This window comes from Cyanistes caeruleus, chromosome 8 (assembly GCF_971803275.1).
Source record: "Cyanistes caeruleus chromosome 8, bCyaCae1.hap1.1, whole genome shotgun sequence".
Taxonomy (NCBI): domain Eukaryota; kingdom Metazoa; phylum Chordata; class Aves; order Passeriformes; family Paridae; genus Cyanistes; species Cyanistes caeruleus.
Window position 1 is genome coordinate 20201090 of NC_141708.1, and position 25584 is coordinate 20226673.

General features: G+C 40.1%; 1 protein-coding gene and 1 long non-coding RNA gene across 32 annotated transcripts in view; one reads left to right on the top strand and one right to left on the bottom strand.

Moving 5' to 3' along the window:
• SORBS1 (sorbin and SH3 domain containing 1) overlaps positions 1-19050 on the bottom strand; it is a 160919-nt gene extending 141869 nt beyond the window's left edge. For 21 of the 31 annotated variants that reach the window (XM_086901012.1, XM_086901023.1, XM_086901020.1 and 18 more), the window contains exon 1: positions 18937-19050. The gene's annotated coding sequence lies outside the window, so the exon portion shown is untranslated. The remainder of the gene's footprint in view (positions 1-18936) is intronic. The other 10 variants (XM_086900987.1, XM_086900982.1, XM_086900980.1 and 7 more) reach the window with 1 other exon arrangement.
• A 94-nt stretch (positions 19051-19144) lies between these two features.
• LOC147651910 (uncharacterized) lies at positions 19145-21016 on the top strand. Its single transcript, XR_015290204.1, has 2 exons — positions 19145-19479; positions 19609-21016. It is a non-coding gene; the product is annotated as an uncharacterized LOC147651910 (long non-coding RNA).
• Positions 21017-25584: the final 4568 nt, after the last annotated feature.

Genomic DNA, 25584 nt, shown 5'->3' on the forward strand with positions numbered 1-25584 from the left:
CAGAGACCAGGTCCATACATGGAATAAAATGGCTCTCTCTGCCTAAGAAAAGAAGTCCTAAGCCAAACTCTCATCTGGAATGACATTTTAACTATTATAAACAGTTTCAAGGCAAATGTAGAGCAGAGCAGTGTCATTTTATACAATCACAGCAACAACACTGAGATTTATTCTATTCTGAATTAAGCTCTTTATATTGTTTCTACTTAAAAAGGAAAAGTATCAAATACAACAACTCCTACAAATTTATCTTTCACAACAAACATTTTCATATTCTATTTGCAATTTCACCAAACAAAAGCAGGCCCAAGTCAAGTGGCAAAATTTTGGCTGTACTCATCTGAAAACACTGCAAGCTTTGCCCTTTCTGCCACTCAGGCAACTTAAATGCAGGCAGTTCTCCCACTACTTTTCTAATAAACTTCACAACAATAGCCACAAAAAACTCTTGGAATACATGACTTAGATACAAAGAGATGTTTTTCAAAATATTTACTTGAACCCTTCAACTTATAGCAGAAAAGCAGAATCTTTTTACAGATTCCCTTCCAAGTGCTCTATAATGTTCGGAGCACGGTGGCATGAGTCATTAACCCTCACAACTTCCTACGTCACTGTGTACAACCATTCTCATTTTGTCTGGGAACACAGGGGAGGAACAAGAGAAAAAGGCTCAGCAGCAGCACACAGAATTATGACAAAGTGTAAATTTCACCTTTTAGTTCCAGTTGACAAGTCTGAACGTTTGTAAGTAAAGCCTAATGTGGATTTACACAGAAACTGAAGGATAAAAATGTCCGTGTGGAAGGTGTTACAAACCCAGCTGAAGCACAGCCTTTGGCAGGGCCTGCTCCCTACACCTGACCCCTTCCCAGGACCCAAACACATCTCTCTCCTCATTGTGTCCTGGTGAGGCATCATCAGAAACATTTATCAAAGCATGTTTCAATCCATGATCCACGTGTGGGGGTGGAACTGGTGTGACAACCACTGCTCCCCACACGTGAATTAATGAAGGCATAAAGTGGTGGGCAGACATCAACAGGAGAATGGGGTTACAAGGGGTGCCAGCCAGCCCAGGCAAGCTGGGGAGAAGCTACTCAGTAACCTGAATCTCTGATGCATCAAAATAATAATTGCTAAGAGAATGAAAAGCCTGACTGAAAAAGAAATCAGAATAATAGTGACAAAAGAGAAAAATAAGCAGATGGCTTTATGTTAAACTAGGGTAGAAGAGTGTTTAGGAAAAACAGAATGCCTAAGTTTAGCAGGACTGTAGCAAAACCAGCAAGAAAGAGTTGCTAAGCGTTACTTCAGATAAAATTTCAGAATAGGAGCACTGCCAACAAAGAATTACAGAAACAGGAAATTTTGATTTTAAGCCCATGGATGAGGAAACACAACTGTAATAGTTTAAAGGAGAAATTTCACCCAGAACATTTGGGTACAGAAATTGCAATCACAGGTCCTGACCAGCCTGGGTCTCATACACATTTTTATCATTATCATTAGACAACTTTAATGGATGATTTTTGTGCCTCACAACAGCCACTCAGAGCACTGCCTGCTTTTTGGACTTGCACTATAGCTCATTAGAGATACAAGAGGTGCAGCAATGAGCTCTGAATTAAGGTTTTTGTGGCACAAGTAATTCTGGGTTTCAAACTGCAGAATTTGGCTATCTTAAAATCTTTATGCAATTTATCTTTATGCAATTAAAGCTGAGTTTACATGACAACTTTGAAACCAGAGTACGGCTAAAGATGCACAAATCAGGGCAGCTGCCTTTCTCAACTCAAGAATTTTGTTTTAATCAATGTTTTGCTCCATTTTTCAGATAACCTCATATATTAGACATTTTGAATTTTTTTCTTTTTTTTTGTTCAGAGCTTTTAGAAATCCCATTTTAATGCTTCCCTCTGAAAATTCCTTCTGTTGTTTTCCAGAGAAACAATAATCCTGCAATAGGACACATCAGTATTATAATGAAATAACTCTTCATTTTCCTTTTCCAAGCATGTTAAGAAGGAGGTTGGAAAGGAGACAAGAGTTCATACTTAATCATTTGAAGTACTTCATAAATAATTTTAAGTGCCTGAAAAGCACCAATAACTAATAAATTAATTTAAATCTGAGCCTAAGCTATCAAATTTTTATCTCAATTTTAAAATACTAGATATATATCATCTTAAAGGATGCTCAGATTCTGGGCTCAGACCTTACTCATGAAAGAATAGGAAAACAAAAAGAATTCTGAGAACACTCACATTACTCAGATAGTTTTGGAGGACAGGAGGGATCAGCTGTAGATACCCACATATGAAAGTCACAGAATTTTTGTAGATGTTTTTATCTGTCATTAAACAATCTCATATTGTCACTGGCCTCTTTACTGGTTGCCATCATGCTGCTTGGGAAAGAAAATATAAAGACCAGTGTCTAATGTTCCAGACAGAAACCATGGCAATATATTAAAAAATGCTGAATTTAAATTCTAGTATAGACTGATTAGATTGAAAGACAAGTTAGAGTGAAATGGTGTCAGGTTCAGCGAACCAAGTGTAAAGGTCTTTATGACTACATTGGCATTTCTGCCTCAGTTGCAGGCATCAGTGACTATATGAGATTAGGTCACCTGAGAATTTAAATAGAATCACACATTTCTAATGAAAAAAATGGCCCATGTGAGTAATACGGTTCTATATCATCTTAATTACATATTGCAATTACAATTATAGCAGCACTCCTACCGGGATATAATTACTGTGACTGAACTTCTCCATGCAGGCATGGAGATTTTCTTGGGAGCTTCATGCAGCATCACCTGAACTTGCATTAGAAAATCAGTGACAAGGATCAGAATGTGAACTGCCCAGGCATAAGATGGGCTTTTGCACCTCTGAGTTGGCTCAGAAATAGAAAGAACAAAATTTAATTTCTATATAGAATAGTCAGGTTCCTTGAAGCAGGAGCTAAAGGTAACCAAAGGCACTTTCCCTCAAAGAAAATGGACAGTCACTAATCTGTGGAAAATACACTTCAGTGATCATTCCAAATTCACAATGATGATGGCCCTTAAGGCCAAAAACGACCAACTGAACTAAACTCAAAAATTCTTCTCCTGTTCCTGTGCTTCTTAAAAAAAGAGGGATCTGGAATTCTAAGCTATCTTCAAGTACTCAGAAAGACAGCTTTCTAGTCAGTTACCAGCCTTAACAGTACCCAAAAACATGGTACCCACCATAGTGTTTCCTTCATGGCATGCTGGTATGATGAGTTTCATGCAGCGAAGGCATTACAGTCCTTTTACATTAACTTTTGTTTTCCTCAGTTTAGTGTCAGTGTTAACCAGAACCACAAATCTGAAAGGTTACACTGGAATAATCAAATGCACCTCTAGTGACAGCAATTTGCTGAAATCCAGCGAACTTCTACTTCTAATCTTGCCTGAACTTAGGCCTGAATAATGTAAACCAGTACAGGAAAAAAGTGTCATCCTCTCATCCATTTCCAAAAGATAGCAGCAACAATGTGAGGAAGAGCTGAGGCTGTAAAGATTCACATTTCTCCTCTTCTACTCTTGCATTCTCCTCAATGTCTTCTCATGGTTGTTCTCTCTCATAAAGCAGCACTTGAGAGACGTGTTCCCCATGGTATTTATACAGGATTTATAAACCACGAGTTGTGCAAAGGAGTAGCTACTTGCATTAAGACTATGCAAGGTTCTTAACTATGGAAACAACATGTGAGTTACCTGTGGCTTCACTGATGGCACGGGACTCACGTCATCCACAGTTCTCCAGCAAGGACAGCAGGCACTTGCTCCGAAAGTAAAAATCCCTTAACAAGCAGATAATGATTTTCAATAATCTCCAATTGCCACTCCAAAGGCAGCAGAGGACTCAGGATAATTCTCACAGTTTAAAGTTACCATTTATCCTATGAAGCACTGAGTACCTAGACATACAAATCAACCAAAAACCAGCCCATCACAAAGCACTAGTAGATTACTTTACAATCCCCAAAAACATCTAAGGGAAAATGCTTTCTGTTCTATAAATTTAAGTTTAAGAAAAAAGATCTAATTTTTATACTGCTCTAAGCTTCTCAGGGAACCAATCAATTAAATTGGCTAGCTATGTTGAGGTAATTGATAAACAGTGCCCAGAAGACATTACATACCCACAAACATAGTATGAACCAAATTCATGGAGTTAAGCAACACAGAAGCAGGAGTCTAGAGTTTGTTTTCTGTCTGGAACTGAAGGACGGGGTGTGACTTTATGAGTTATCTTATTTCCTGGACAGGAGGACAATCCTGCCCTGTATTGCCAGACAGATTCCACCTAGCAGCATTCTCAGCCCTTCCCTCTACTTCAGCCCTGTGCATCTGCATCACCCCCAGTAACACTCATATAAACACTAATCCTTTATCAAAGTCAGGTTTTACACAGCAAGACACAGTGGCTTGACTAACACCTGATAAAAACCAAAATCCTCTGGCAGAAAGAAATGGAATAATTTGCTAAAACCAGAGAAATTACTAATTATCAATAACAGCAAAAAAAGATGTTTTCCAAACTCCTCCATGTTCTGTGGAACAGAAATTATGAAGATATCTGTACAACTGGTGAGGGGATAAAAAGTTGCAACTCAGAGATTTTTTTACTTGCAGGAAACAGTGGCTGCCTGGCCAACTTCATACAAAAATATGTGTTCAACAAATTAGTCAGTATTTACTACCATAAATTCTATCTTGCTTATCAGTCTAATATATATATAAAACACAGACTTCCAAGGTAAAATCCATAAAATATGACCTTTTCAGTTCTGTGCCCTCTTTTTTTTTTTTTTTTTTTTTAATCCATAAAGGCCTGAAAACTTTAAAATGGGAGAAAGAGGTGTTCAGATTTTCTTTTTTTTTACCACTTGCTCATTTAATTTAAAATATCACTTTTCTTATTCTGCAGTCTGCTTAGATGTCTTAGAGACTTAAAGATCCTTCAGCCATCTATCTGAGCAAGCTGTTACATTCGGGCAAACAGCAACTTTTCTCCCAAATATTTATTCAGGTGTTCAAAAGCTTGGAGATTTTATTTGTTTGTTTTAAACTTTTAAGCTATCCAAATTAAAATATTTCTTCCCTGGACAGTTAGTTAGCTTCTATTCATATAATAACTCTGAGATAATTCTACCAGATCATCAATAATGCATATACTCTGGAAGAAATTATTTTTTTAAAAAAGGGAAATAAAAGGAAATGGACATGCTTTTCTCTAGAAGAAACCCAGAGGTACAAACAAAAAAAAGGGACCCTTTGGGCCTTTCTTATCTAAAACAGGAAAAAAAACCCATAATAAATCACAAGCACACTTTTTATCTTACATAGATTACTTAATGATAGCTTGCAGAAGTCCCCAGGAAAACATTAAATATTTCATACATTTAGTGAATCCTAAGTATCTGGGGGTTATAGAAATTAACAACCCTCTGGTAGTGGACAACCATCTAGCACGCAGCTAGCTACTCTGCAGGTATATCACACACACAATTTTTAGATCCAGAATTATATTTTCTTATTAAAGAAAGGGAAGTTGTACTGAGATTTACATAATAAGCAGAATTGCTTTGGATTAAGAAAAATAAAATCTAAGAAGGATTTTTAAGATAAAGGCAGAAAAACAGTTGCTCATAAGAGTCCAGCTGAGAGGAGTTCATGTGCTGAATCTGTTCTTCCTTTAGCTAACTGTATTTGTTTTCTGTTTCCTTGTGCTCCTTTGTGCTTCCAGCTTTCCTAATTTGGACATCCAAAACTTAAGCAAGGACTAATCATGTAGATGCTTTCTATAGCAAATGAAGTTGGATAACTAATGGTTCAGTAACTAGAGAAGGCTACGATGAAATAAGAAAGCCGCACAATTGATCATTCTGCTGTTCCTTACCCATGCCCTCTTATTCTGGCTGGGTCAGCACAGAGCACAAGGGTCTCCTGGTCCACACTCGGGAGCTCAAGGCTCAAGAGCCCGACACCCAGCAGGGAGACTGGCCACCTTATTTTTATAGCTGCAGTGAACTTTGTGCACAGTCCCTCTTTCACCATAAGCCATCATCTGTGACATGTGCTAGGCCAGCTGTCACAACAAAAGCTAATTCTTCCACGTCCATGTCCCTGATTGATTTGGATTTGGCCTTTACAAAAAAACAGAAAAAAAGAGCTAGATGCAAAATGATGGACCCAAATACTCTCTAAGTCACTGGCTGGTCAACCTTAATAAAGTTAACAAAAAAGGAGTAAACTTACATAAGTATTTTAAGAGGCCTTGAACATGTAATTCACACTCACAGATGTGAATATGGTGGAATACTGAGTGAATTCAGCACCATCCAGTCTGAAATTCAAGCAACAGTGGTTCTTCTGTAGGAACCATCAGGGACCCTGGGAAGATCCACAGCACTTGTTAACTTTACCTTCACATATGAAGTGAGTGTCTGAGGTATAGAATGGTTGGGGAAAGTGACAATCTTATTTTAGTTATTTTAATGCTGGGGTATACAGTGAATTGAACGGTGTGATTAGTGATTGAATAGCTGCTCCTCTATTACATGGTCCATTTGGCTTAGTCTCCCTGCGCTATCACTGTTGTGTGAGCATAAACAACAGTCTTCTACTCTTGATCATACCAGGACACTTTCTACGTATGTTCTCTGTTGCATACAGCTAAAAAAGAAATTTTTCTCACCCACACTCAGATCTGGCATTAGGTTAGGCTCCAAATACTCCAGCTATGCTTTGGGTTCAGGTTGCGGCATCAGCACTGTATCCAGCTGGGTTACAATGCAGCTCCTCAAGTCAGTATGTCTTACAGCACACAGTACACACAGAACTGCTTAACAGAAACAGAACACCTCAGTGGGAAATTACAGCTTTTACAGGAACATATGGTCCACAACCACTCAGTGTCTAGGAAAGTGTTTATCTCAACATTTCATAGAGGGCAAAGCAAAATAGGAAGATAACATACACTGCTTCTGAAAATCTTGTCACTAGCAGATTTGCACAAAGCACTGACCAAACAAAAGGAAATGTAGAAAGCTCCAGCATTTAGAGTGGAAGCTCATGAAAGGGAAGGTAATTAAATCAACTCCAGTAATGACTTTTTTTTCCCCCAAAGATAGCGTCTCACAGTTCTATTGTACTTTCCACTCACAATGACTCAAAAGTCACTCCCATAGACCACATATGGTGAAAGTTCCTGTACTCACTACAGGGAGCACAGATGCTTCTGGGATAGAATACAACAGATGCTTAAAACTGTGACTCTGGCATATCCACAATTAGTGGATGTTGCCAGAGTTAATGGCTCTCTACATTTACAAAATGCCATGTAAAGACAACCACATCTCTTGCTCACATCAAAACAATTACTTGCTATGGATGGTAGCACAATCAGTATGCACCTAGCAGGGACTGCATTGCACTGAGCCATCAGCATTGCTTCCCACAGAATTTATGTTTTCATGTAAGTTCACTTATTAGATGTGGGCAGAATACCCCTCTACTGTCCCAAAATCATCTTGGACATTAGCACAAATTAAACCAGGGTTCCTACTGTACAGTAGAAGGCTACCCTAACTGGGCTGGATCCTTCAGCCACATCAGAGAGGACAGAGTGGAAGCATAAAAGAACATTGTGTAATTTACATGTCACCCTGCACTATATCAGTAACAGAGCTGGAAATAGAAACCTCCCCTCTTAAGACACCACATCAAGAGGCGTGACAGGTGCTTCAGAGAGCCCTGTTCCAAAGCATGTGTCAACTAGAACGTGGGCATAACATCGCAGGGAGGCAAGGATGGGTGCTGAGACAGGCTCAGTTAAGCTTGCTGTTGAACACTTTCCAATGTATCTAGCCTGTATTCAGTCACCAGCTTGCAGAAGGTGAATTTTTATCACCTGTACCTATGCATGTATGTGATGACAGGAGGAGGTAACATGACACTGACTCAATTCTAATAGAGCCTTAATAATGAAAAGCAGTGATCCCAATGCGCTTTATTGAAGCAAAATGGTCTTCATTTCAATGGTAGCCTTTCCAAATACAAAATTAGTTGCATTCTCAGACTTGGCCTTAATTTATTAAGCCATTAGAAACAGAATTAATTAAATCTGAATTATACAGGACAGACCATGGCTTGGCAAAATGCCATGTAAAACAGACTTTTCACAGGATTAAGCTCTGTCTGAGGAGCTAACTGTCAACCAAAGGCTAGTTCAGTATGGAGTCACCCAAGACAAGATCTGTGATATCCAGCAGCTCAAGTAGCAAGGATTTCTTGTCACTCAATGCTACGAGGCACAGACTTTGGGGTGTCCTTGTACTCAGGACTCACAAATTAATTCTGTTGCCAGGTGACTGAATTCTTACTGTAGCTGATGTGCCAGAGAAGCAACATAATACTTTTGAAGGTCACGTGTCTATATACAATTATTATGGTTGATTTTTTTTTTTTAATTCAACAGTAGATTTCACTTCAAAAAGCTTCACCAAATTGACTTATATGAGTGCATAATCTGGATGGGATCCAATTGCTGAGCACTGAGCTAGTATCCACTAACAATGATTTTGCTTTAGCTTGTGTAGCAGGGAATGTACTAGAGCACATGGGTCTTAAAGCCTGTAATCAGCCTGAAATTCCTATAGACTTCTCCAGTCTTCAGAAAGGTGGAAGACCTTGTGGTCATTGTGATGTTACTGTACTGAAGTACTAGCAGAGGCATAAAACTTATGATAGGCATGAAATCATTCGTCATAAAATTTTAGTTTTCCTGTAAAAGAAATGAAACTATCGATGAAATATCTATCATGTATCTTACCCAAAGGCTTGTAAACTTTCATAACAGAACAAGGAGATATCATGAACCAGTCACAGGATTTCACAGGGCTGAACTACAAGCCTTTGTAAATACCAGACTATGTAAATTAGATTATATTGTTTTTAAAAACAAATAACAAATAACAAACAACACAACACAGTACTTCATCTAAAAAGGCAGCAAAACATTGTTTGAGAAAAAGGAAGAGAAATGTCACATTCAATAAAAAGAAAACTTACACAGCTCCAGTGACAACAAGTAAATTAAAATGTTCATTTAAACACATTATGATTGGGGAATTTTCTGTGTTGGAAGAGAGAGATAGAGATGCCCACGTTGTCTTTTCTTACTGGACTGTCAGCTGGCAGTATCTGTGTCTCTCTCCAGGGCTCCTCTATCAACTCTCTTTGAGGAATCTATACAAGCCCTAGAGCCACAGGGAGCACCGAACCACCCATGACTGGACCTTCCCCTTGGGCTGACCTCTGGAAATTGCAAACATCTTTTCTTCACAACTGGGAATTTCTGCAGTGGTGGACACAATCACAGGCTAAACAACGTGATGTTCAAGAGGTGTTTTTGTCATCTGCTGTGAAACATGTCAATGGTGGTATGGCAGTAACAGGCTATACCATCTACTGAGCCTCAAATGTTGCTCAAAGGCAACTCCATGCCACTGCAGCATTTCCACAGTCTCTCTCACTCTCTGTTAATTCCAGACCAACGCACTGAAATTTAAAAATCAAAAGGGAGAAATTATTTAACATCCTATCCTGACAACTCAGCCCAAAATCCTTACGGAAGAATGTAGCTGATGGAAGGCAATGAGATTGTTTCAAGTCCAATAAGTTTGGATCAGATGTTAAATCCCTTGCGCTGGTAAAGGCTAGAACACAACTAACAGTTACAGCTTGATGAAGCATGAGTCACAAAATACCACAGCTCACACAGTGTCTGGGCCCTAGTGAACGCAGTATCAGCAGCAGAACATTTGTTCAGATCAACACAATGAGCACATGCCTGACATGATGGTTTTCATTGGGCACAAATAACGCGCATCTGAGCATGCTCATAGCTTGTTTGTTCTAGTAAAAAACAATGCAAGACAGCAAGAAAGAACAAAAGTGAAGGCTGTGAGATGGCAAAGGGTTGTTGTTGTTGTTTTGTTCTCTCTTTAATGAGGCCTCACAACATAGCAGGTGATTCTCCAGATGCTGTCTCCCAGTCTTACAAATGCACATATTAGGACTCTGTAAATCCCCACCCTGAAGGGAGAAGCTGAAGGAGATGAGGTGAGATACTGAGGTACTTTTATCCTGCAGCAAACTGATTGCAAAACAAGAGACTTGGATTCTCTTGAATCAAAATTCCACCCAAAGAGAAACAGCCACACAAAATACGTGCATTGAGGAAAAAGACTTATTGGCAGGAGTGCCATGAGTTAAAGCCAGCTGCAGGGAGAAGGAACACCTCTGCCTCATTCATTTCCTGCACTGAACAGAGTGATTTTATGTGGAACATCTGACTGCTCTAAGCCTATCCCACTTTCTGCCCTTCAGAGCTAAGTAACGCTATTCCCTTCTGTCCCTCCATGGCTGCTAACCCAAGGATCCCCACCTAGTTTACCTGCTTGACAAACCCTTTCTCTTGGAGTTCTTACTGTTTGGTTTTAGCACCCATACAGATACCGACTAGTGTTTCTATAAAAGATCACAACAATCATGTAAAGATATATCACATCTCTCAGCTAATTAGAAATAAAACATGAGTGACATGATTTAAGTCTAATAATTACTTGCTCAACACCATAAACACAAAGACTGTCAAATGGCTAGTCATTTACCCTATTCATATTCATTTGTTATACAATGGGGTGCAGTGACCCAGAAATGGTAATAGGAAATGGTCTTTGAGAGCTTTGTTTCCCTTTTTTAAGTATAAATAACTTTTAAGAAAACAAGCACAGTCTTGTGATTAAAATATAGATATTTTTAGAGCAGTGTTCTAGAGACCACGTAGCAAACTAAAGCAATCAATACATATTTTAAGAACATTTTTATTAAAAGCTCACTGTTAATAAGTATACCCAGGCTTGAAGATCTGTTCTGTCACGAGTATGTCATACATCCAGTAAGACAGAAATCTCTCTGTAAAGCGGTTGTGAAGTTTCTTTTCTTTTCAAGCACTTTCAGGCATTTTTTAATGGATAATATATCTCACAATTGAATAAGCAGTGTATTACTTATGAAAGTCCTTACAAAGGAAGTCTCACAAAACTACGTGAACTGCTGGAAAGAGAGATTGGAATGTCAGTGAGGTTTTTTCTGCTAGCTTTTTCTGCTACCTCCTATCTGTCTGAGGCAGAACTCGCTACCAAATATGCAAACTCCCCAGTAGTACCAGATCACAGACCAAAGCCAAACTACTAAGGAATGGAAAAGGTGGAGCCCTCCAGGCCCCATCTCATTCCTCATGCAAGAGTCCGTGTCAACAGCACTATGCCACACTGCCTTTTCATCCTTCTCCCAGTCCTCGCTTTCCCAGTCTTTTCACTTCCTTAGTCCAAAAGCACTCTGGGTTGATGCTGTCTCTGGTGTATTTGCACAAGCCTGTTCTTACGAGGACTTTGATCTTAGCTGGTGCCAGCGCTCTCTGAATCCAATCAGTAAAATAGAAAAAAAGGTCCAGAACAATAATACATTGTTTGTGTGCACGTATGTGTACCGCCATACATCTAACTAAGCACCACTTTTAGGAGAACCACAACACAATTTGTACAGGTCTTTGAAACATCTAGATGTTAGAAATAGCAAGTAAAATATTTTCTTGCCTTTCTCAAGATATTAAATTCAAATCCAAGTGTCTTCAGTGTCTGAGGAAATGTGATTTCCAGATTTGGAGTCTCTGATTCTATGATTTTTTATACACTTGTATAGCTGGCCTTAAAGACTCACAACTCGCAGATATGCTAAGAGATGGTGCCTATTAACATGGCAAGGTAGGACACAAACCAAGTGTTCTTCACGACTGTGCATCCATCCCAGTCTTACAACAGTACTGTTGCTTGGCACATCCTACCTTCTAAAAGGCAAACTTTCTGCCACATGGATTTGCATTTATTGTACATTCCTGTATCATCTTACATGAGGGGAGCATACATCTGCTGGACATATAAGTTCTCAAAAAAGAAAGTTATTTGGTTACTTACCCAACTAAAAGATTTGGAGAGGTATAGGAGAGAGAGAAGAAACTGAAGCAAAGATACAGTGAGGAAATGAATATTTACACAACCTTCACACTTGTTAATCTTTTATAGGAATTAATATAAATTCTTAGCACATATTGTAGTAAGGTTTTCCTCTGATAGTGTAATCTCTTTGAAGAAAAGTATCAATAGATAAAAAAAATTAAAACATGTAAAATATTTAGTGGGTTATTTTAATAATTAATCAGCATTTTAAAAGCTTTCAGTCTAGTTGTACTGACAGTACAAACAGACTTTCAAGACAAGAAACAAAACTAAGTATCTAGTCACCTATTAAAATGTGTAATAAGAGTACTATTTCTAGCTCTTCAAATGTCACACTGCATCAAGAGAAACTGTGATACCTAATGATTTTTTTCTGGAAGCTGCAACTCTGGGACATATATAGCTTTTAATTGCCCCCCCCAACATGTTTATGTATGTGATATATTCTTTTTCAGTTTTGCAGACTTGTTCTCAACAGGTTTATGAGAAGAAATCTTCTTGAATCATATTGTACTGGCACAGGGCAGTGAGCAGAAATTCCTTGCAATGTTTTTTGCAACAAAAGACTTGACTGATAATTCTAAGTTGATACATTGAATACCAGTGCAATATATCTCACACACTACATGAAGGAGGAAACTTCACACAAAGATCTTCTCTAAGGCTTCTGAAGACAGAGATTGTATCCTCACAACTGTGTGGAGTACTGAATTCATTTACTTCTGGAAGGAACCTAAGGATGAGCATTCAGTGGCTCTGCTGGTATTCCCAGAGAAAACTTAGACACAGCACTGTGTACTCTCCACAGTACAGCCTCTAGTCAAGTATTCTACCTTTGCAGTGACAATTTCAGATGGGCAAGATGAGGTGGGAATCATCTGAAAATAGTCCACAGTCTCACAATATCGGCTGCAAGGGCTCATGGCCTTTTTAGGCAGCCTCAACTCACACACTTAGTTCAGACTTTTTGCTAGGAACAGTAAGAAGTCAGGTGCTAGTGCATTACCCAGCATCTAGGACCTGGGTCATCCTCCAAGGCACAACGTAGACACCAACAGGTCACATTAATCTCCCTGAGGTCTTCTCCCCTGCCAAGCACTGGCTTGTCTGCCTCCTGTCATGACCATACAAAACTCAATTTGGAGTTAAGCAAAAGACTGCCAACCACACTTTAATATCCAACAAGTGTCTGCAGAGCTCAGTGCTGTATGACTGGCAACTCTCTCAATGCAGCTTATAATTTGTGACTTGCCTGTCCCCAAAACAGAAGAATGGTTTTCCATGAGGATTCAAGGTACTTCACATGCAAATAAATTTCAGCCAAGTTTTCAGGAAAATAACTGTGTGTAAAACCAACACTTCATTCCATAAAATTCTACAAAATCGGCCAACAGAAGGAAGTTAGAAGTACCACCACTGCAAAGACATGTCTTACTTGAACAAAGAGTTTTTCCCAGTATTTAAAGAACTCAGAGCACATCACAAGAGAATAGAAAGTAGGAAACAGACCTAGTTTAATCCTGTACTCTTTCTCGCATAAGTAACACCAATGACAAAAGGATAAATACCTATAAATTCACCTAGACTGTTTTTGTAATATCTTTATCTACCATGAATGCTGTACAAATTTCAGAAGAATTGATGAGTATTTTTAAGACAACACCAGCTGTAACTCCAGATTATGTCAAACAAGATTCTGTCCTGATGCAGGGCTCATTGCTTTTTCTTAGCTCTTCTAAACTGTGGGCTTGATCTAATTGAGGGCTAACACTACCTCACATGACATTACTGCTATTGATGTAGCTGGACAAAAGTCTAAGTACACCGTCCCTAAATCTGGCCTTTCTCTCTTAGGGCCTCACACAACTAATTCACCCTGCCTAACTCAAAAAAAAGCATGCCTGTGATTATAAAAAGGCATTTGACTGCAAGGACCACTAGACTTGGCTTTCCTGGCATCACTGGTGTGTCTCTTGTAATGGCAAGACTGGAGACTGGTCATAAACTCACAAAACTTATAATAACAATTCATCAACCACTACTTCTGACTCTTAAATTATAGGATAAATACAGACATAGAAAAAAATGAACTCATATTCTGGTATCAATCTCCTTTTCCAACAGTCATCTTCATTCTAATTATGCTCATTCTGCTCTAAGAAAAATATCATTTCTGTTCCTTATGTGAATGAGGGTTGCAGTGGTTTATTCAAGACCAGAATAGCCTTCTTACATCAATATTGTTATTATATACAAAAAATGGATTCTTTGAAAGACCATTATAGCTACAAATCAATTCTGTAGACAAACTACATTTTCCTGCATGCTGCCATTTCCTTTTTACCCATTTTGATGGAGGCATTGAAAACCCCCAGCTGTTACAGTACCAAATACTCTTCTCTTAGTTCTCAGTGTAAGAGGAAGTAGAATTATTTCAGAAGTTTTCCTAGCAAAGAATAATTTTAGCAACAGTTTGCTTTCTAAGATAAGGTCATTCACTTCAAAGTTTTTATTGTTTATGAAGAGGGCAAACATCAATAAACTGTTACAAGACTGGCTATGGATATAAAAGATAAATTTTTTTAGAAATTGCTCTACCTCTCCACATCTCATTTCCTTCAACTGGAAAGTGATTGCAGAGTTGCCTGCTATGCTGGCATTTGTAGATAAGAAACAGATTTAGTGCTGCACTCTCATTCTGTGGTTAGACAGACTTAACAGAGGATATGGCACAAACTTGCCCAAAAATCAATCCAGATCATCTCCTCTTACTCTGAATAGGTAAGAAACCCAAATATCCACTGTACACATTAGATAGATGTCAAGATGTAAAGGAAGCAAGAAAGAGCAAAATACCAACTGACATACGGGCATTCACACACCCAAATTCCAATACAAAGTGTCTGATCTGAGAAGTGTCTGATCACAAACCAGTTTTTCTACCTCATTATTCTCATCTAATACTATTTGTTTTCCTAAACACATTCCAAAGAACAGCGTCCATGATGCAAGAATACAAAATTACTTAATCATGCTTCATTATATCTTAGTGAAACCATGAAAAAGGATATACAGAAGTGCTATTTCTTCCAGTATTTAAATAGTATTTCTCTCTGTGACGGCATGTAGTGTCTCTTTTAGCAACCTTAATGAGAGTGAGGCATGACTGTATCTAGTTGGCAGAGCCATCACAAAGTGTCTGACCACCACTGCCCAAGCAGTTTGGCATGGATCAATTTTCATGCAGAAAGAATTCAGAAGTGCTGACGAACCCAAGCACGTATGGCATCAGTATGACACCTTCTTTGAAAGACACCTACAGTAGCACATTTGCCTTTACTGTCATGCTTGGGTAAGCACTCTCTTGGCTGAGTGTGAAGACATGACAGCATCACTTCCCAAAACCTCTCCTCTAACTGATCCAAATACTGAGTCCAAAACCTGCTTATACTGTGACAAGCAGAAGGGTCACAACGCAGTCTGCAAAGGAGCAGAGGCTGAAATCATGCTAAAGTCTAAGGTCAGGCTCATAAAGCCCTATTTAGATATACAGATGAAGTGTCAGTCACCCAAGGAAAGGGAAAAAGTGAAGGAAAGCATCTGGGTATCCAGCATTGTTGCAAACCCAGGCTTTTATGTTCTTACTTCAGAGATCCTAAGCAGCTAGTAAAAGCCCTGGCATAGTCTTTTACACAACAAGAGCAAAGACTAAAACAACCTACCCATGACTGAGAACTTCAAAGGCCTGAAGTAAAAACAATTTTCAAAGAACACTGAACTTTATCCATGCTGCCAGAGCATTTCCCAATGCTGAATAAATCCAAATCAAATATTTCACCAAAAAAAAAAAAAAGCTTCTCAGCTGAAAACTTGTTTGTTCTTAAAGGCACAGCTGTTTCCATAATCCTATAGGTAGCCTCTGCTCTGATATAAATTACACCTAAGCAATGAAAGTGCTGACCCTGTCTTAACTTGCACCACAAACAACACACACAGTACAACCTAATTCCTTAATGCTCATTCACATATATAGCACCACAGCAGATAATGGGATTATGGGAGAGATTGAAGACTTCAGGATCAGACCAATAGAACTTCTGTGGCTCATTGCAAAAGACTCTGCAGAGAGAGAAAATATCATGATTGCAAACCCTCTTAGGAGATATATATATATAAAATAGTTTTTGCTTAAAGGAAACAGAACCGGCAAGGACACTGTTTTGATGTCCCCATCTGCACTGCGCTGCCATAAGACCAAAAGGGGCATTTAGCAAAGTCAAGGTACAAAAAACTGAAAAATAATACCAAAGAAACATAGAGGAATACTATTCATAGAGAATGAACCAGTGTAGTTCTCTACTGCAGAATATCATTGCAGACAAAGCATTCTGTAGTAGTTCATCAATTAATTAACACACTGTATACAGTAACACATCAGTATATGTAAATTCTGTGAACATCTGCTGCCATGTCTTAATAGTGACCTGAGTGCATGCACACATACACTACACCAACATACACAGAGCTCATCCTTCAAAATAAGACATGTAATTTTCACAAAGGTTTAACGTTCCTGGTTTTCTCCCAGATTCAACCTTTGCAGAAACAGCAAACTTGTAATCCAACATTTGCAGAGTGCTTCCAAGTTTCTCTGAGTTCTCCTTTCCCCCTACTCCAAATATTTTCCCTCCCCTGCAAACAGAAAACACAAGAAGAGACCTGTTTATCACATGACCTTCCTTTGGAGGAATCCTTACATTTGTACTCTTTGAATCACTTATGTATCAAAGAAAAAGGAAGCTGCTAATAATATTCACATGTAGCACATAATTCTTACCTTCCTGACTTTTAGATTAGCCTCCTGGGCATGTGAAATTTATTAGGCACTGTTTCTTCCTTTCTTCTTAGGTGTGAGCTTGTGTGTATGTGTGTGTTTCTGTGTCTGTTTACAAAATATCTGATATATTCCAAAAAAGGCACACGTGCTGTGTTTTAACTTTATAAACATCACTATTTATATCATGACTTTATAGATCATTATGAATCTACACTGGTTTTACAGAACAGGATTATCTTTTAAAATAACTATTCCTATTTAAAGATAATAAGTACGCCTACTGAACAAGAAAAGGGGAGTGCAAAAGAAAAATAAATGGGATTCATTAGGGAAACCAATGTGATACATACATGTTTTTGGTATGTCTATCCATGTAGCAGAACCAATGTGGTGCAGCCTTTAGAAGCCAAGAGACATCAACTGGCTAGTAACCTTGTGCACCCCTTGCCTTGCTGGATGTCTTAGAGAGAGAATCATTTGGGACAGATGTGTTTTTATGACAGAGTATCAAGACATAGAGGAGAGAACAATCTTCAAGTGGCATAATCCATAAAAATTAAATACAAATATACCAAATATTTACCCAAAGCAGCAGCAGTAATAGCAATACCATGCAGAATATAAAAGCAACAACTACAAGTAAGGAAACACTGATCTTTGGGCAGAAGAGTGAAGAAAAGATTCCACTTAGAACAAACCCCACTGTCAACCATCTGGGTTCCCCTCAGATGCCCTTGATTTGGGGGCTCCTTTACTGAACCCATACATAAAGGAGTAACAACCACAGCACTGAGACGAGCACAGAGCACCTACTGGTTAAAAATCAAACAAGGGTAACAGCAGGAGCCCAGGCAGTTTTGCTGAAATGAGATCTGCACAGCAGGGCAGGCATGGCTTTTCTTCATTACCCTAATAGCCTAATAAATAAATAAGGAATAGTTGTGTCCATGGCAATCACGCTGCTGATTTTTCTCTCCTTCCTTTCCAAGACACCTCAGGAGCGAGGTAGCCATACCCCAGCTTCAGAATCTCATCTGTAAATAAAAAACTGAGAGCTAAATGAAGCCCCTTCTATGCTAGGATTTGACTAAAACTACTGCGTATTCTCAGACATTTAAACCACCTACCAATCATCGGGCCCTGGTGATACCTGAAACTGCTGCCAATTATTTTTCACTCCTGAATTCCTTATGCACTGCTTGCAAAAGGTATTTACACCTCTGCAGAGAAGCACACAAAATACAAATCTTCAGAAACAATAGAGTAAGACTAACCAGTAGCCTCCTTTCCACTTAAGGACACAACGGTTTCATACCCTGCCATTCCCAGCTTCTGTTTTATCCAAACTACAGCAAGCGTTGGCTTCCTAAAGTACAGTATTCTCAGCATGTCGCACGCAGGGCAGCATCCATGCGCCGCTGACTTGGTAATTGCATTATCTGCAGCCGCTGATGAATGAACAGCCGTAATGCATACATCCTGGCTTTAGCTCTCTCGGGACAAGCAGACACACACTCCCCACACCACATTCACTCAGTTTGCTGAGTCCGAAGCTATACAGAAAATGCCCCTGTGCATTCCCTCTCATTTTAAAAGCTATGTTGTAATCTGCTCCCCCTTCCCCCTGATAGAAATACAGCACTTCTATTTACAAGCACCAGAAGCTCATTCCCAAACCTACTTCACTGCATCTGCAACCTATTCTACCTGCAAATAATAAGGCTTGAATAAAGGCTCGCAAAAATCGTGGTGTAACACCGGCACCGTCTCTGGATACTAGGAAAAACAGAGAGGCGCTAATATCCCACAGCATAATGGCCCTTTAAAGAGCGACTAGTCCTTATGGGTATAAATAATCTGAAGAATAAAATGGAGCCAAGGCGATTTCCAACGCAGACGGAGGGCAGTGATCAGCTGCCACATCTGCTAAAGCCCCGGCCGGCCCGCAAAGTTACCCGCGCAGAGGAGCTTACCTCGGAGCGGCACGGCAGGCTCCGTGGCCGGCCGGACGGGACGCCGCACCGCGCCGAGCCGAGCCCAGCCGCCCGCGCCGCCGCGGCTCCCCGGCTCCCCGGCAGGCGGCGGCCGCGATGGGCGCCGCCCCCCGTCCTCCCGCCCGCCCGCCCGCCCGGCGGCAGCGGAGAGAGCCACCCGCTCGGCGCCGGCACGGAGCGAGCCCCTGCCGGGGAGCAGGAGGAAAGAGGGCCTGCGCTTCCCAGTCGGGAAAGCGAGCGCAAGCCGAAGCGGAGGCAGGCGGGAGCAGCGCGGAGGCCGCCGAGCTGGCAGCCCGGGAACGGGGGGCGCGGCGGCCCCTGCCCGACCTGTTGCGCCCATCGGTCGCTGTGGGTGCCTGGGGGGTGAAATTGGCTGAGGACTGAGCAATGGGGAAGCCGTGCACCCGTGCGGGTGGGGACACGGCTGAGCAAGGGGCTTTCAATGCAGCCATCGGTGTCTCGATTGTGTGCAACACAAGTCACCGAAGAATGGGGAAGAGACGAAGGGGGAAGAGGACTCTGGTAAATCACTAAATGCTCCATCTGGGGGAAAAAAGATCAAATAGAGGGGAAGGGAAATCCCTGTCTCATTCACAAATCAATCCATTTTCACTGGATTAATACTACTGTTTTGGTTTCATTTATGCTTAGGGCACAACTCCCAGATCAGCTTGCGTACTCCACAAAAGTGGCGGAAAGGCGGTCCAGACTCAAGAGCATACAGACAAAACACGTGAAGGTACCAATCCACAGATGGCCTGACTGTGCTGCCTCTGTGTGAGGAAGAAACACCATGGACACACAGGGAATTTCATCCTTCTCAGGCTAACATGGCACATCATGTAGATTTTTTTAATATTCAGAGTTTATCACTCTAGTTTATCACTCTGTTTTCTTTCTTTTTCACCTTCAAAGCTCCTGTTGACTTTAATATACTGACAGCCATAAGAATGTGGTTTGTCTTTACTTGAATACTATGCATGAATCAAAAAATCACCAAACAATTCAAACCAAATGCCAAAATAAATAAATTAGATCTCAATCTGTAAATTTATTTGAAAGCAAGATCAAACATGTTTTGTTTTCAGTGGCCAGAAGACACAAAAGAAGTTTAACCCCAAACTTTGTTCCCTCTAAAAGCACACTAACCTCTCAAGGGCAGCTGGAGCAATCGCCTTCATTTCAGAGAGATGAATAAATACAAAAGGCAGGCTTGCTGCCTTCCAGATGGGGACAGGAAGTTTGCAGTGATGATCCCCAGCAGCCCTCTGCTTCTTGAAATCCCCAGGAGAGAGGAACGTGACCATCATATCAGAGCAGAATGGACAGCCGGGAAATCTCAAATCTGAAATCCAGCTAGGGCAGAAAATAGATGCCTGTTTCTCTCTCATCCGATGGAAAGAAGAGGGATAAATTTTGTGGCATCCTGCCAAAGCCATTGAACCCACTTAGGCACAAAACCTCATATTATCCAGGCTTAATAGCATCAAGAAGAAAAAAGTATTGGCATTTTATTCACTGGTATTCCCACCCCTACAAAAAAAATAAATAAAAATCATAAGAATAGCCATATTTAAGAATAATTGAAAGCAAGGCCTGGGATTGGCCTAATAGCAGAAATGCTAATTTTAATTTAGAAACTTACTGAAGTGCCAAATGTGTGCAAGTCTGTATGTACATCTCCATGCAAAGGAGGCAGAAGCCAGGAGCATTGTAGGTAGATAGCTAGTTAAACATTGTAACCTTATTCTCCCCTGGTCTGTTCAGGGTCTGCAAGCATTGTTTGCCTGTCTCTGTCCCCGAAACAGTGCTTCTGAAAACCAGTTCAAGTACCTTTAAATTAGATTGGGGACTTGCTGGTTCATCTCTGAACCCAGGAATGTCAATCCACAAATCTAGAAGAGCTATTCTGTTCCAGGTTTTTATGTGGGGAAGGCAAATAGCTGCTTAGATTCATTCGTCAGGCAGATCCACCAGCAGCACAAAGTAAACCTGGTTTTGCCTCTCTAATGAATTAGAATGCATTCTCAGTGCAAGAAGTTCTGGACTGTATTTTTTATCTGCACTGTTGAAATACCATTCCTGCTATCCTTAGATTATACAATTGCTTATGGACACTGTAGAACAGTAAAAATGAGTTGACAATATCACAAGGAATGTACAAATGTAGGTCTTTTCCGCTGGCAATAGAGGAGTCTGTTAAAACCTCAGCACTGGCATGGCCACCACACTTGTCCCACCCACAGCAGCAGGCAATTGCAAGTCTCCATTTGCATGGAGAAATGATGATTTTAAGTGAAAGCCCACTTGCATACATGACCCAGTTTTCAAAAGTTGTTAACTTTCCTGAAAATTCACCTATGTAAGAGCAGATACTTTTCAAAATATGCTCAAACGTCAAGCCCCATGTAGCTGATGCAGATAAAAACCCTTCAAACCTTACTTGGGCTATCTGTGAGAAACCAGCATTTCCTCTGAAACAGGAGAGAACTTTGTACCTCACTGCTGTCAGCAGGTGTCTTTACAGCTGCCCATCTGCTACACACTTTGTAAATAACAAACATTTATCTCCTGAAATGCCCCACCTTCCTGCTTCTCTCTAAAGCAGGAAGTCTGTCTTCCTGCTTGTGTCCAGGCTGTATTAAAGCAAAGCATGTAATGGACTGTTATCTTACTAGCAGCCAAACTAATAACAGCAGTCAGCCTAAGATGACACGTGAACATGAGAGCTTAAAGTGTGTAGTAGGGCAATTGTTTCATTAGGAAGTGAACTCAGCCCTTCTTGCAAAGAGCTATGTTAGCAGAGGGAGAAAATCTTTCATCACAAAGTTACTGCTTTGAATCCAATGCAGAGATATCTCAGGCTGCATGAATGAATATTCCCTACTGCTACTGCATCCTCAGCAAACTGCCCCAGAGCAAGCTTATTTTTCTCTTGAGGAGTGTCTCTCAGGGACAAGTACCAGGAGGAAACCAACAGTGCTGATACTTCAGGTAGAGGCCCGTAAGAGCAACCAACAGCCTTCACAGTAACATCAATTGACAGACATGTCTCTCTTTAAGGGGTTTGTCCTGTGTGCACACACAAAGACTGCATTACACTTACAACTCTGAGACATGACCCAGGTGCATTGGAATTTTAATACTAATCTAAGTAAAACACTAAGTAAATCTAATCTAAGTAAAATCACTGAAACAAGATAAATGTAATGGCTAAATAGCTGGTATGAAAAAAATATAAAATGAGAGATAAATAAAATCTCTCTCTCTCTCTTAATAAAAATATAAAAAGAGATAAATGGATTGTGGGGCAACACAGACAAAAAGCACTCAAACATATATCAGAAACCTTCTTAGCAGGAAGACTTTAGCTACACTGCACATTTGCTCTCCACTCCCATCCCTTCCCAAGCAAATGTTGAACTGTGAGGTTGAAAGATAAGTGACTCTTCATTAGAAAGGGAGCATGCTGGTCCCAGGAGCTGTGATAACTCTCGTCAAATTTTTCTGTGCTCCCACAAACTATGTAACTTTTTAGATTCTTGATGACAAACATTCATAGGTAATAAGTACATGGGCATAAATACTCCTCACTGAAGTTTGTGGGACTTCTCATCATCATCATCTTTGCTGATGATGAGAATTTATCTCATTGACTATGAAATTCCTAAATTCTGCCTCTAGATTATGTTAAAGGAGGCATATATTTAGTGTCGGAATGGCAATCCCCTACCTGAGGTGACACAGGAACTGGATGGGACAGCTTCTTAACAGCCTGCTGGCAGTGATGTGAGAAGAAAAATCTCTGCTTGGCTCAAACCCAGATAAACTTTTCACAGCAATAAAGCAACACCAGCTTTTCATTTATAAAATAGAGAAGTCATTAAAATAAAATCTGTGACATCACTGATCCAAATCCTGCCATTTCCATAGCCACAGCCTGAACAAATGAGCTTAAACAAGAAGATCAAGTGTGTCTCAGGTCAGTGTCCCAGTGTCTCCGACTCAATGCAGGTGTACTGACTTCAGGCCCCTTCTTTGGGCTTCCCACCATTCTTCATCACACCATTTAAACCAGACACAAAGTCATGCTGATTCTGTGAAGGCATCCAGACAGACCAACTGCAACATTTTCCAAAGGCAAAATCATAGAGTGTAGTGAAAGGGAAATTGTATTGACCTTTTGCATTGCTAACAAGGGATTTGCAAGCACACAGGCTATGTTTGTTCAACCAGAGTTGAAAAGAAAAACAGAATCATATGAAACATCCCTCTAATCCATGAACCCAGTGAACAGGATGGCCCTAGCTATTGTGTCAGGACATACGGCTTGGGGTCCTTAATCCTTCAAATTATTGGCATGGTGCACTTGTTCTGTGACAGCTCTTTCAGATCTTTTCCCATCTCTATTGTTTTGTTTTCTGCTTGAGTAAATAGTAGGACAAAAGTGAGACATATTTGTTTCTGCTGTCATCTCTCAGAATGAGTGGTCTGGAACTTCACCTCCCTGCTTTTTCTGTCAGCATTGTATCTTGACTACTGCAGGTGAGTTACCATAAAGGGAAGTCCCCTCCCATTTAGTCCTGTATGAAAGTGCAGAGTGAAAATGATAGCACAAAGTACAAAGCTGTCAAGGACAAGACATATTATTTAATAAAAAATTAAAAAACAGAATCTACCTTATTTACTTCACAGACCACCATTCATATCCATGGTGGGCAAATGCGAAATTGCCTCCAATTTACAGGAGAAAACTGAGGCAGAGAATGGCAATCTGACCATGATCACCCCACAAATCGGTGCAGTATTAGAGATCTCAGGCCTTCTTAGTCCTAATTTCATCATCGATCCACTAGGCAGCACTGCCTTGTTTTTGCATCAAAATTATTACAAATTATTAAACCATGATTATGGTGATTTATACCAACTTGTCACAGACAAACAAGGGAAGCAGAGAAACTACAGTGTGGAATGGTTCAGCCACGAGGTGATCTTGAACAGCTCAGCAATTTTGTGTCATGGTTTTCAACCTTGGTTGTGATAAAGTCTGCTGACCCCCACCTGGTATGAGAGGGGTCAGGACAGCACTGTTTTCTGGAAATCCTTTAGAAAAAAAATATTTTAACTTAGTGACCAGTCTTCCTTTGTCTTCAAAACACTCTGTGTTACTTTTAAACTAGACAGTCCCTCTACCTTCATTCTTTATAATTTAAATGGAATCATTGTAAGAAACCATGATTATTATTGGTGTTGATAGTAGAAAGGGAAGAAGAGCAGCATTCTGTTTGTGCCTGCACTAGAGCCTCACTGGAGAGACAGGACAAAGGTAACCTTGGCATCTGCTGTTATGTTCCAAATCCCAGGAGAAATGAGGACTCTGAATGCTGGTTTAACACTTCTCTTGCTGGGAACAATGCAATAGGAACAAGCAGATTCTGCAAACAAACAGTGTTTTTCTGAGCAGAGATACAGTTTGACTTTTCTTTCCCTGCCTTCCACCACAGCCTATTCCTTCACTCTGTCTGGTAGACACGGTAGTATAGAGGAGTATGTTTAGATTAAATCATTCAGAGACCTGGCTCTGTTTCCAGCTTTGCCAACTACTGCATGCAGCCTCGTACAAAACACTTGTCCACTCTCTTGCACTGCTTGTATTTCCAGCCCTTTCAATTCAAGTAGCAGCTGCCACACCTACCAGTGTCCACATACATGTTCTTTGTCCCTAACACAGAAAGTCAAGGAAGTTATGAATTGTCTAAGTCTACTGCACACCATGCTTCCTCAAAGGGAATGCCTTGCTGTTCAGTTGTGGCAGGGTGTGTGGGCATATGCTTCTGCTTGGCCTAATTAATCATTAAATGATTTCAATAACCAATTCTTCTTTGGCAGGCTATGCAGGTTAATTCACATCTGTTAGTACATACGTGCACATATACACATGTTCACACAGAAAACACACAGCCGTCTTTGCTAGTTAAACACAGCTCACCATTTCAACAGGGAACATTGTGCTCTCTAGCAAGGTATAGGTAATGCTTATAATAAGATATCCATAAAAATATAAATAATTTCTGAACCTGAAATGATTTCCATAAATGCATTATAATGCTACTTCCACTTTTTGTTGTGATTAATAGTACGGACATAAGTAAACAACAACAACTTTAAAAGGGTATAGACAGAGTCCAAGCACATTTCAGATTTTGGTTTGAACAATTTTCAATTTATGTTTACTTTCCTTGATAAATTCTCATCTCTAATCTTAGGGACATTCCATCCTGAAAAGGGATCAGATCTGACAGAGGGAACAAGAAGCTTCAGCAGTAGGGAGAATTCTCCCTTCTATCTCTACAGATAGAAAAATACCTTTATTTAGCTGGAAAGAGAAACATAACACAGCGAGATGCATAAAGTGTGCCAAGTCTCAAAAGTAAATGGTGAGGAAAATGCTAAGCAATCACTAAGAGTGTGCAACATCCACAGCTACCTGTAACAATATACTCACCATATTGGATGCCTTTTCTGTAATCCCACTTTTCAGGATTTGCTATTATTTCTACCTTAAAAGAGCAGAAATAGTCCCTGTCTCAGGACATTTTCATCCCTTCCATTCATGAAACAATTGAC